At 54.2% G+C, this 11,806-nt stretch overlaps 1 non-coding gene across 1 annotated transcript; it reads right to left on the reverse strand.

The window, feature by feature from the left end:
• Window positions 1-719: 719 nt before the first annotated feature.
• Window positions 720-792, reverse strand: TRNAA-CGC. The gene has a single exon. It is a non-coding gene; the product is annotated as a tRNA-Ala (tRNA).
• Window positions 793-11,806: the final 11,014 nt, after the last annotated feature.

An 11,806-nucleotide genomic window follows, 5' to 3' on the forward strand; every position in this document is an offset into this window, starting at 1 on the left:
CTCCTCTTTCGGCTCCCCTTCCAAACTTCCAAATGCCTCCCAATGGGAAAACACACACACTGAAACACCCAAACGGTCCTAACGCTGGGGCCAGGCGAAAAAGAAAAGCAAGGAAAAGATTTCTAAATGGCCACCCTGCCAGAGTCATACAGCTCCGCACGTGAAACCCGTGGGAGGGACATTACACAGAAAAGGGGAATGGAAAGCTGCCCAAATTGAGATGCTGTGGAAAGCTACAGCCCCATCGCTACTCCTACTCTGCACACTTCTTGCAACAGCTGATGAACGGCCAGGTGCTTTTCGCATCCAAGCCCACACCAGGGGAAGACCTTGAGAAGTTTCCCGTGGCTTGCCTGGTTCAGCTGGTCAGAGTGCGGCACTCGTGGAGGCAAGATGGTGCAGAGGAGCCCCTGGGTGGCTGTGGGCCTGGGGAGGATGGCTTTTGATTTTTCGGCCTGACCGCTACGGGCAGCAAGGCCAAAAGTCAGATGGCCGGCTCTCCCGTCCACCACGCTCATCAGGAGCCCTTAGTCAACAGGCTCGGAGAATGCGGGCATCGCCCCTGTCATAGGTTTATTCCCCACTTCGAACTTTAGCATCCACAAGATGGGAACCTGCATGGGCTCCTCTAAACTTAAATCTTAGTTTAGATCTGGTAAAGCTGCCACCATCTAGAAATTCCAGTGTCTAGCACACAGGCTGTTCCCCCAAACCTTCCCTGGAGAATGCGGGCATTGATCCCGCTGCCTCTCGCATGCGAAGCGAGCACTCTACCACTTGAGCTAATTCCCCTACCTCGGCAGGTGACGTCTCGATCCATCCATTCGATAACGGAGGCCACATCGTTCCCCGCATCGTTCCCTGGGGAACACAAATCCAAACTCCTTGAATCTTAACACTAAGGGAAATAAACCATTCCCCCACCTTCTTCCCCCTCTCCTAGTTGTTGGGAGAGATACCTTGATTCAAACTCCTTGAATCAAACAAGGAGGGATTCACCTTTCCCCCTCCCCTTCCCCTGAAAATCCAAACAAGGGAAGAAATCAATCAGGTTCTAAAAAGAAAAGGATTTTATTAAAAGAAAGAAAGAAAGTACACTATCTCTGTAACACCAGGATGGAAAAACCACGAGGCATGCTGCAGGATAGCCCCTCCCCACCAAAAAGCAATGCCGTGACCCGGATTCGAACCGAGGTTGCTGCGGCCACGGGGCAGAGTACTAACCACTAGATGATCACGGCCAGGTGCTGGGGGCGCAGGCAGCAACCCAGTGGAAAATGCTCAGCTCTGCGCTCTCGGGGCGGCCACCTAACTCGCCGGCGGCCACAGGTCTTTCTCAAGCCTCCCCATTACAGTCACAGGTGAAATGCTGAGCAAAGGAAAAAAGACAGGAAGCCAATCCCATGCCTGTCCCTTTTCCTGTCTTCCTCCACCCCTGGACCAAGTCCCTCCCCGTTTGTCTGGGCCATTGTCCTCATGGCCCTGGCCAGCCTATTTCCCTTTGCCGCTCTGAAATGTGCCCCCACGTACAGGCCCCGAAGCTGGGCCCGGGGGAGGCTTTGGCTAGGGCAAGCGTGTCCTTGCGAGGTAATTGTCTCTCTGGAGGTGAAAGTCCTCAGTGCGAGGTGCGAAGGGAAGTGGCCGTCGAAGGAGAATGGAAGGCATGTGGTGGGCAGGCCAGGGATTTCTTTGTCCCCCCTTCAAAAGGAGTCACTCTCCCCGTCGGGGAATCAAACCCCGGTCTCTCACATGACAGGCAGGGATACTGACCACTATACTAACTAACTGCTATACTAACGAGGAAAGGGGCATGGGGAAGGACCCCAGCTCCCACAGACCAGCTATGGTCAGCGTACACCTACACCGTCGCATGGGCCCCAGCAGGCAACAACACCCCTGGCCCTCTTCTGCTTCCCAAAGGCTTTGGCCGCAGCAACAGCCCTGGGAAAAGCCCTGGCCCTCCTCACCTGCCCTTGCCCAGCAGGACGCCTTCCGGGCCTACACCGCTCCTCACACAACACCCGCCTGGGACCTTGCCCTCACCTACCAGCTCAGCAGCACCTTTTTTCCTCTCAAAACCTCCTCTTGACACCCTCCCCCTTCCACACTTCACACTCACCTCATCACAAACTCACCCACGGCCCCTTTGGCTTCTCAAGCGCCTCTGGAGGGACGCAGCTTCCCAGGCACGCAGATCCGGCTGATGGCTCCCAAGTGTGCAAGTCCGTCCCCGCAGAGCTGCCCCATAGGGTGACATTGAAGAAACTGTGGAAAACGGGATGGGGGTGGGGGGTAATAGGCTCCTATATAAGAAAAAGTCCTCCCAGACCGGCCTGTCCCTTTAAACATGGGACATCTGGTCACCCTGGAGCAGCCCCGCCCTCCTGCTCCCCGGTTGGTGCATTTGTAACCCGGGGGCTGAAGCCGACGCGTGAAAGGGAAGAGAGCGAGCTCGGAGCTCTCCAGCGCCACCTGCTGGGAGCAGACAAAATGACTGAGCGACGTCCTGGATAATTTAAATATCACCTGGTTTTCTATCGGGTGGCTCCACTGGAGAGCTGGGGCGTGGCCTGAGCGTGGCAGCACCTTATTTGCATATTAAAAGCGGCAGTTTGAGACCATTGGGGTAAAATATGAGTAAGTTTTGGGGTTGGGCCCCACATGTTTAGTGCAGGGTGTGGGGAGCCGGACTGAGCAGAGCCTGCCCCGACGGGGAGTGTGATGTCACCCTGAGCTGGGAGCGTGTGGCCAGACATGGGGAAGGGGCTGGGGGTGGAGGAAGGTAGGTTGGTTTTTCTATTTTTGGTGAAGTTCTTTTTATGTAAATTGAGAGTTGGTTTGGGGGAGGAAAATTTTGACTCTTGCTTTGGTGGTTCTTGGGGGGAATGACAGAAGCGTTCTTGGTGGTGGCTGCTGCAGTGGGGCATAGGACAGGTGGGGTCGGGGCTGTCTGGGTGCTTCGGATCAGGGGTGGTTCCTGGTTGGCTGGTGCCTTGGCCTGCCTAGTGTTTTCTGATAGCTGATCTCCCATTGGCCCTCATGTGGGGTGTGTCTCTGAAAGCTGGTCTCCCATTGGGCTCTCCCCAACTGATGTTTCTGACAGGCTCAGCTCCCATTGGTGACGTTGTCTGATAGCGATGCGGGGAGGAGCCGCCAGGGCCTTGTGCGCTCAGCGCCGCCCGCGAGAAGCGGCGCGCGGGGCCGGGTCCCACTGCCGGGCGGAGGAACTGAGACCGCGGCAGCGGCGCCGCCTCCCGCCTGGCGAGAAGCCGCAGCACCGGCGGGGTCACAGGGCGTGAGGCGCTTCCGCGCGCGGCTGTTTTCTGCCGGTCGCGGGGTGACGGTTCCTGCCCGCGGGGGCCGCAGGGTCCCGATGGCAGCTGGGGGCTCTGGCGTCCGCCCGCCCGCGGCGGCTGGGAGCTGCGGGGCCACCTGCACTGGCCGGGGGCTGCAGCTTCTCCTCACCTGCCCCGGTGACTGGGAGCTCCGGGCTCTGCCTGCGGTGTCTGAGCGCTGGGGGCTCCTCTCCTGCCTGGGGCGGCCGGGAGCTCCAGGGGCTTCGGCGCTGCAGGGTCTGTGAGCAATGACGTGGGGCTGCAGGGTCCTCATGCCATCAAGGCCTGTTGGGAAATCCTAGGTCCATCCGCAGCAGCTGGGAGCTCTGGGGTCCACTCGTAGGAGCTGCAGGGTCCATACGCAGTGGTGTGGGGCTGTGGGGGCTCCCCGGCCACCCATGGCTGCTGGGAGCTCCAGGGTCTGCCTGTTGGAGCTGTGGGGAGATGAGGGGTTTGGGGTGGAGGAGGGGGCTCCAGGCTGCAGGGTGGGGCCGAGGGATTCAGAGTGCAGGAGGGGGCTGTGGGTTGAGACAGGGGGTCGAGGTCCAGGACGGGGTGATGGCTCTTGGGTGGGGGCAGGGATGAGGGGTTCCAGGTGTGGGAGGAAGCTCTGGGCTGGGGCAGGGGGGTGAGGGCTCTGGGGTGCAAGAGGGGGCTCTGGGTTTGGGGGGGTTCAGGGCTGGGGCAGGGGGTTGGGGTGCAGACTTCCTCGGGGGCTCCTGGTCAGCGGTGCAGCAGGGGGGACCTACTGGCCACTTCCAGGGTGCAGCGCGGTGCCCTAGGACACGTAGGGACCAGCCTGCCTGAGCCCCGCAGCATGGCTGACCGGACTTTATAACCCGGTCACCCGACTGGGAGCTCCAGGGTCCCCCTGTCACATGTGGTGGCTGGGAGCTCTTGGATCCACCCACAGCAGCTGGGAGCTGTGGGGTCCATCCGTGGTGGCATGGGCCTGTGGGAGCCCCTTCCGACACTGGTGGCTGATAGCTGTGAGGCCCCCACCGGCCGACAGCTCCAGTCTTGCTGCCCCAGGGCTGAGGTGGAAAATGTCACTGAGATCTCTGAAAGTCACAAATTCTGTGACCCCCTTTATATAATCCTACCCTTAATAGTTGTTGACTGTCTCTCTCAATCTAGTGGTCTGCTCTAGCGTGGATGGGACAGGGAAGACAGACGCTCACCCCCCAGCACAGGTTTGGGCAGAAATGGCTCTTGGGCTATTTGCTGTGCATGCAGAGGACTTGTCCAGGCCGGTGGAGCAGCTCTGCCAGATGAGAGCTGGAAGAAGGAGACCTAAGCAGCCTGAACAGCCCACTTTTTCTCCACAGCCACTGCCTATCAGCAGGATTCCTCCTTCTCCTCAGTGAGACCAAATCTAAGCACCTAGATAGCTGGTCTGTCCGCTGCACCCCAATCCCTCATGCCTGAGCCTACCTGCCAAAGTCCTGCACCTGGCTCCAGAGAATTGTCTCACATCTCGCTGGGAACTTGACTTCTTGTGCCCAAGAGAGTCTCGGCCCCCCTCAGTAGAGGACCTGAGAAACACAGTGTCTGCCTTTTCCAAATAACTGCTTGGAGAGGTTTTGTTCCTGTGACCACGTGGCCTAACGGATAAGGCGTTTGACTTCGGATCAGGCGATTGAGGGGTCGAGTCCCTTTGTGGTTGTGCAATTTTACCTTTGTGCTGAAAGTCCTGCTCCCTTCAGGGCTGGAACCTCTTCTTGGCTGATCAGGCCAATGCTCTGGCTTCAGCTAGAGCCCCGGGAAGGAGTTGGGGGGTGGGTGTCACACAGGCTGGGGCATGAGCCCCAGGTGCTTCCAGTCTCGCCTTTGCCCTTCCTGACTTGCCAAAGAAAATGGGTGGCTGCCCGGGCTAGCGTGTGGAGCAGTTTCCCTCTTCCAAGTGTGCGCCTGTCCCTGTGCTTGAGGGGGTTTGCTACTTAGCGCCTTGGGAGCCTGGGTGTTTCTCTGCTTCTCGCCAGCTGGGGAAAAGCCTCTTGGGGTAAAATCTCCTGCCCCACTGCCAAAGTGAGCACCTGGAGTGGGAACGGTCAGAGGCCCCACCAGGGGGCTGGCCCTGCTTTCCTGCCATCTTCTGATGTTGGCCACAGAGCATCAGCAGCCACCCTGCATGCTGGTCTGTGGGTGGCCTTCAGTGGGGGTTCGGCATGGCAGGGAGCAGGGAGCAGGCTGGCCGGGTGTCTTTGTGCCCATCTGCTGGCCACACATAGGCATGGTCCTGCCCTCCTCTTGCCCTGACCTCAATTGTTCTGTGGCTTTTAAGCCATCCCTTGGAGCCATCTAGGTGCCCAGAGGAGGAGAGGTGCTGGGCTCCATGTGGGAAGAGGAAGAGTGTGGCAGCTACAGGGACCAAAGTTGTGGGTATCAGGTGAAGCAGCAAGAAACCCAACCATCAGGTCAACCCGCAGGAATCTCTAGCCAGACTGTTAAATTCTAGGACCCCACCCTCTAGCGGCTAGTTGGACCAAAGACCTATCTCCAATGGGCACCAGTGACCCAGGAGGAGGAGTAAAAAAACATCACTCTAGTTCAGCCAGGGAGAGAGTAACAAAGCACATTAAGCTCCAGGGCTTGGCAGCAAACTAATATATCTCCAGGAGGTCCCAGGGAGATTTGAACTCAGATTCCAGGAATCAAAGTCCTGAGCGCTGCCCATTACACCATGGGACCTGCTGTTGTTTTATTTTCTAGATCCCTGTGACTCTTGGCTGGTTTGCACTCTGCACTTATTGCTTCCCACCAGCAGCTTCCTCTCGCAGGACTCTCTCTCCTCCTCCAGCGACTGTGGTCCTGCACTATCAGATCCGCGAGTCCTGCCCTGAGTCCCCGCATGCCCCTGCTTTGTCTCCATTCCCTGCAGGCTGCAAAAATGTCAGGGGAGGCCGCCCCTCCCTTCACTCGGTGCTCCCGCTCATATCGGCCAGCTGCAGCCTCATCTCCTGGAACTCGGCCAGCTGTCGCTTGGTCCGGTCGTACAGTCACACGCTGACTGGCTCCCCTGCCTGGATGCTCTTGTGGAAATCCCACAGGCGACGCTGCAGGACTTGGCACTGCTGGTTTCTTTAATGTTGTGGTGTTTGCCCGACTGCTGGAACAAAGCCGCCAACTCCTCCCTCACCGACTCCCACCAATCCCCCTGGTTGTCATAGAACCCTCTGATGCTTTCCCGTTCTGCCAACACCGCCAGGCCTCACCCCCCTGCTCCTTTATCTTGCAAGCTCTGGATGTTCAGCTTCACTATCCTCTGCCCTGGGTCAGGGACAGGGGCGGCTCCAGGCACCAGCGCAGCAAGCTGCGGAGGGCGGCCTGCCGATCGCTGTGAGGGTGGCAGTCAGGCTGCCTGCAGGAGGTCCCCTGGTAATGCGGATTAGGCGGCATGCCTGCGGGAGCTCTGCCAGTCCCGCAGCTTCAGCGGCAATTCGGTGGCGGTTACGCCGAAGGCATGGGACCGGCAGACCTCCCGCAGGCATGCCGCCGAATCCGCCTTACCAGAGGACCTCCGGCAGGTGTTGGGATAGATCTGTATTACATTATATACTAATGTTAGCTGTGTAGAAAGTGTGACTAGAAAGGAGCAGTGTGACGGTGCTGCCCGTGGGAGCAAGCTGAGGTCACTCAATCAGGGTGAACTGCAAACAAAACGGGGCAGACAAACCCCAAACGCTGGTGGTTATTCTAAAACTTAGATTTACCAACCAGCACAAAACAGCTTCTGTAGCACCTCAATGGTTTCTCAGAAGTCCAAACCATGCAGTTCCCTTAAAGTGCCCAGCCTCAGGCCTCCGTCCAGACACACATGTCAGATATGATGATAATCCCTGAAAATCTGATCTCATCATATAAAAGAAAAGGTTCTTCCAATCCCAAAGGATCAGCCACATACCCAGGTTCAATTATAACTTAGATCTTACCCCAAATACACGCTACAGCCAATTCTTATTAACTAAGCTAAAATTTATTTAAAAAGAAAAGAGACAGAGAGAGTGTTGGTTAAAAGATCAATATACAGACAGACTTGAATTCAATTCTTGAGGTTCAGATGCATAGCAGACGTGAGCTTGTAGTTGCCAAAAGTCCTTTTAGAAATGGTCGAGAAGTTATAGTCCAATTTCCATATTCATTGTGACTCCAGTCAGTGACTGGGGATCTCAGTCCTTATGGCTTAAGGTTTCCCCCTCTTGAAACCCAAAGCAGATCTGAGATGAAGCAGGCTGGCAGGTGAACTCTACAGAGGCACCTCTGGGCATGCACTGACTAAGGACAACAGCTGTGAGTGGGGTGCAGAGAGGGGGGGCTCATGTTAAAGGGCTTTTGGTTGCTGGACTTACGAACCTTAGGGAGAAGGACACTGCCCAGCTTATTTGAGGGGTGGGTCTTTCCCTCGTGGTTTATGTTTATGTGTTGGGGCTGCTGACATGACTTCTGCTAACCCTGGGCTTACATTGCAGTGTAGACATACCCTGAGAGGGCATCTATACTGTGACAAAATCCCGCTGGCCTGGATGATCTGATTTGGGCTCCTGGGGCTCAGGTTGTGGGGCTAAAAACTGCAGTGCAGACATTTGGGCTCAGACTGGAGCCCAGGCTCGGAGACCCTCACCCCTCGTGGGGTCTCGGAGGCTGGGCTCAAGCCCAAGTGTCTATGCTGTAATTTTATAACCCTGCAGCACAAGCCCCACAAGCCTGAATCAACTGACCCAGGGTTTGAGAATAGTGACTTGTGTGTGTTAATGGCAGTGTAGACATAATGCTAGGCTATGTCCACACTGCAATGAAACACCCACGGCTGTCCCGTGCCAGTGCAGGCTCCTAGGGCTTGGGCCGTGGGGTGGTAAATTTGCAGCGTAGACATCTCGGCTCAGGCTCAATACCGGGCTCTGGACCCCACAAGGTTGGGAGGGAGTTTAGCAAGGAAAAAAGGTAGAACGGCAGTGGAGTATTACCCTGGACTCAATGGCATTTCTCCACTGGTCTGTCTGCTTTCGGGCAGGGACAATAACACGTCCTGCTGCATTTGTTATTTCAAAGGGTGGTTTAGGATTTTCATTCTCACACATGGTGCACAAAGCAGGACTCAACCCTTGGTGCAAACTAAATGAGCTGCTCACAGGTTCTGGCAGCGACAATGAGCCATTTGGTGTGAGAGCCCAGACCTACCCCGTCCCAGAGGGAGGGGGTCATCTGCGAGGGGCTTAGAACACTCATCTACCAGCTCCTAACTCCCAAACTTTCAGTAACTCTGTTATCAGTGCCTGTGAGTGTAATTTAAACCATAAGAACAGCCACCCTGGGCTAGACCAAAGGTCCATCTAGCTCTGTATTTTCATTTTCTGACAGTAGCCAATACCAGGTGCCCCAACAGCCAGTCAATAAGGCACCACTGGGAGTTGAACCCAGGATCTCCTATGTACAAAACAGAGGTTTTAGCCAGCTAACCCACTGTGCCTGCCTGCAACTGAAGTGTCATGTGTGCCCACACCTGACTCCCTGCCTTCCCCACCGGGACCTGACAAGCTTTGCTTCTGTTTGGATTCTGCAAAGCAGAGGAGCAGGTGAGGTTTTCCTTGCAAGCTGTGTGTGTGTGTGTGTGCGAATATTTGGCCAGGTCTGCACTACAAAGTTATTTCAGCATCATTGTATTGCTCAGGTATGTGAAAAACACACAACGCTACCTCGGTCAACAGCTTGTGGCTGGTGCACACACTGCAATACCACGTCTGGCGACAAAACTGCCCTGTTTTGGTGACAAAATAAAACGACCTCGACAAGAGGCCTAGAGCTTTTTGCAGCAAACTTAAAGTGACAAATTGTCAGTGTAAATGCTGCTGGTCATTATATCACCATAACTGGCCTCCACCAGTATCCCACCATGCCTGCTGTGAACTTGCCTGCCCTGCATTCCTGCTATAGAAGCTAGGCCCCTCCCCTTTCATAGCTCCAGAAAGTTCTGACAGCTAAGCCGCTGTCTACACTGGGATTAGGTTGATATAACTGCATTGCTTGGGGGGGTACATTTTTTACACCTCTAAGTAATGTTGGTACACAGACCTAATTTTGTAGCGTAGACCTGTACAAATAATCACTCACCCACACAGCTCCTCTGCTTTACAGAATCCAAACACGAGCAAAGCTTGTCAGGGCCCAGTGGGGATTGGCAGAGCATCAGGTATGGGCAGACATGGCACTGTAAGTAAGAGCAGGTTAAACCCACTGCGTTGTAATCAGGAGACCCTGGGTTCAATTCCTAGTGGTGCCTTGGGGAGTGGCTTTTGGGGCACCTGACATTAGCTACTGTCAGAAAACAAGAGCTACATGGATCTTTGGTCTAGCCCAGTGTGTTTTTTCTTATGGTTTAAATTACACTCACAGGCACTGACAATAGAGTTACTGAAAGTTTGGGTGTTAAGAGCTGATAGGTCAGTGGTCCAGTCCCCTCAATGCGGTTTCACCATTTCCACTCGCTAAACTCCCTCCCACCCTTCTGGGCTCCTAGAGCAGGGGACTGAGCCTGAGCCCAGACACGGACACTGCAACTTTACTCCAGGCCAAGCTGCATGACCCTGATTAATCCGACACGGGCCAGCCCTGGGTGTTTCATTGCACTGGAGACGTAGCCTAACGTTATGTCTACACTGTGATTAACACACCCAGGGCACGTGTCGCAAAGCCCGGCTCAGCTGACTCAGGCTTATGGGGCTTGGGCTGCAAGACTATAAAATTACAGTGCAGACAAATGGGTTTGAGCCCAACCTCTGAGGCCCCACGAGGGGGGAGGGTTTCTGAACCCAGGCTTCAGCGTGAACACAAATATCTGCACCACAGTTTTTAGCCCCTCAGCTTTAGCTCTATGAGCCCAAGTCAGATGACCCAGGCCAGCCTTGCTGCCATCTTTATCCCAGGAGAGATGGACTCTAAGGGTACGTCTCCATTGCAATGTAAGCCCAGGTGTGGCACGCTGTGCTCAAAGCAGCACCTGGAAGCCCCATATTCACCACTCTCATATAATGATGACATGGTTTGTACAAAGTCTGCCTGGTGAGGTATCATTTCAAAAGTCTTGATCTGTTGCACATTAATATCGTGTTGGATTGTGTGTGCTCGCATTGGTTGGGAAGTTATGAAGTTTTGCTCTGTGTGTGTTACTGAGATATGTTATGAGGTTGGGAAATGCCCCCCACCAGCCTTTCAGGTGTGACAATGGAGGAGCCAGACTCGCTGCTGGCCCATTGAAGGTATCCACATTCCCAAGGACTATCCCAGGAACCATGTACAATGCAGGCTTCTCCGAGATAGCACAGAGACAATGGACACTGCTTGACTCACATGGTAGCAAAGGAGGTTCCTATCAAGTTGGAAAAAACCATGAAAGAGGGGAAGAGACATCATGACTTGGCCTCTCTCCCCCACAACTCAGCAGCTGGAAACACACCTGGAGAACAAGGACTGAACTGAACTGATTCAGAAATCAGAAGAGAATAATAACAATAATACTTTCAAACCAAAGTCCCCAAACAGACTAGTATTGGTTTTTCAGCAGAAAATTTTCAGTTTGGGGAATTTTGTTTTCTCAGTCAGACCTTGCCAAGGGAAGCAGGGAGAAAATGTTTGAGTTGCCTCCTTCAGAACAGCTTGGCCTAGACACTAGCTCTGGTTCACTGTTCTAGCCTTGCTCGGGTTGAGGGTATTTTAATAATTTGGGCAGGTCCCAGGGTGTTTGGGGGAGATCATGAGGATGTTCCCTTTTGAGATAAAAACTAAGAAATACAGCACTCGAGAATTTTTTTTTAGAAATCTGGGATTTAGACATTTTATTCAAAGCAAGGGAGTTTTGTGTTTCTGAGAAGGTTTTTGTTTGCAAGAAGCAACATTGTTTGATCTGTCATTTGTACCAAAGGGGGACATGGCTGTCTACAAAGGAGGGGTGAAGACTAAATGCATCTGATAAGTATGGGATCTGAATCCATGCAGACAGAGCACAATGGATTAGCAGTCCACCACCTTAACCACTTGGCCACCTCATCTGAGCTGTCACAAAAGAGACAGGAGGAGAAATCTAAGGCCAGCAGAGACAGGGACAATAAGGAGTTTTTAAATACTAAGCGGAAGCAGGGGCTGAATGAGCTCCCCCCTCACATCTAGTGAGGAGCTGGGGGAAAGACTTCAGAAACAGACCGTGTTTGCATAGACACACCTACTCTGCCTAGCTATGCAGCGTGATGGGGCCACTTCCCCAAAATGACCAGTTTTGGCTGGTGGTGGGTTACAAATCACTTTAGGATTGAGTGGAATGAAATGTTATTATCCTTCCTGCATGAGTGAAGGGCAGCAGAACATACCTAGTCCGTCCTGATGGAGGGGTGGGTGGGTGAGGAATAGCTTTTATTGGACTTTGTAGAAGCGATTGAGAACGTCACCCTAAACCTGTGATTCCCCAAACATTTCACACTGTG

The sequence above is a fragment of the Mauremys mutica genome, unplaced genomic scaffold, assembly GCF_020497125.1.
Source record: "Mauremys mutica isolate MM-2020 ecotype Southern unplaced genomic scaffold, ASM2049712v1 Super-Scaffold_100237, whole genome shotgun sequence".
Lineage (NCBI taxonomy): Eukaryota > Metazoa > Chordata > Testudines > Geoemydidae > Mauremys > Mauremys mutica.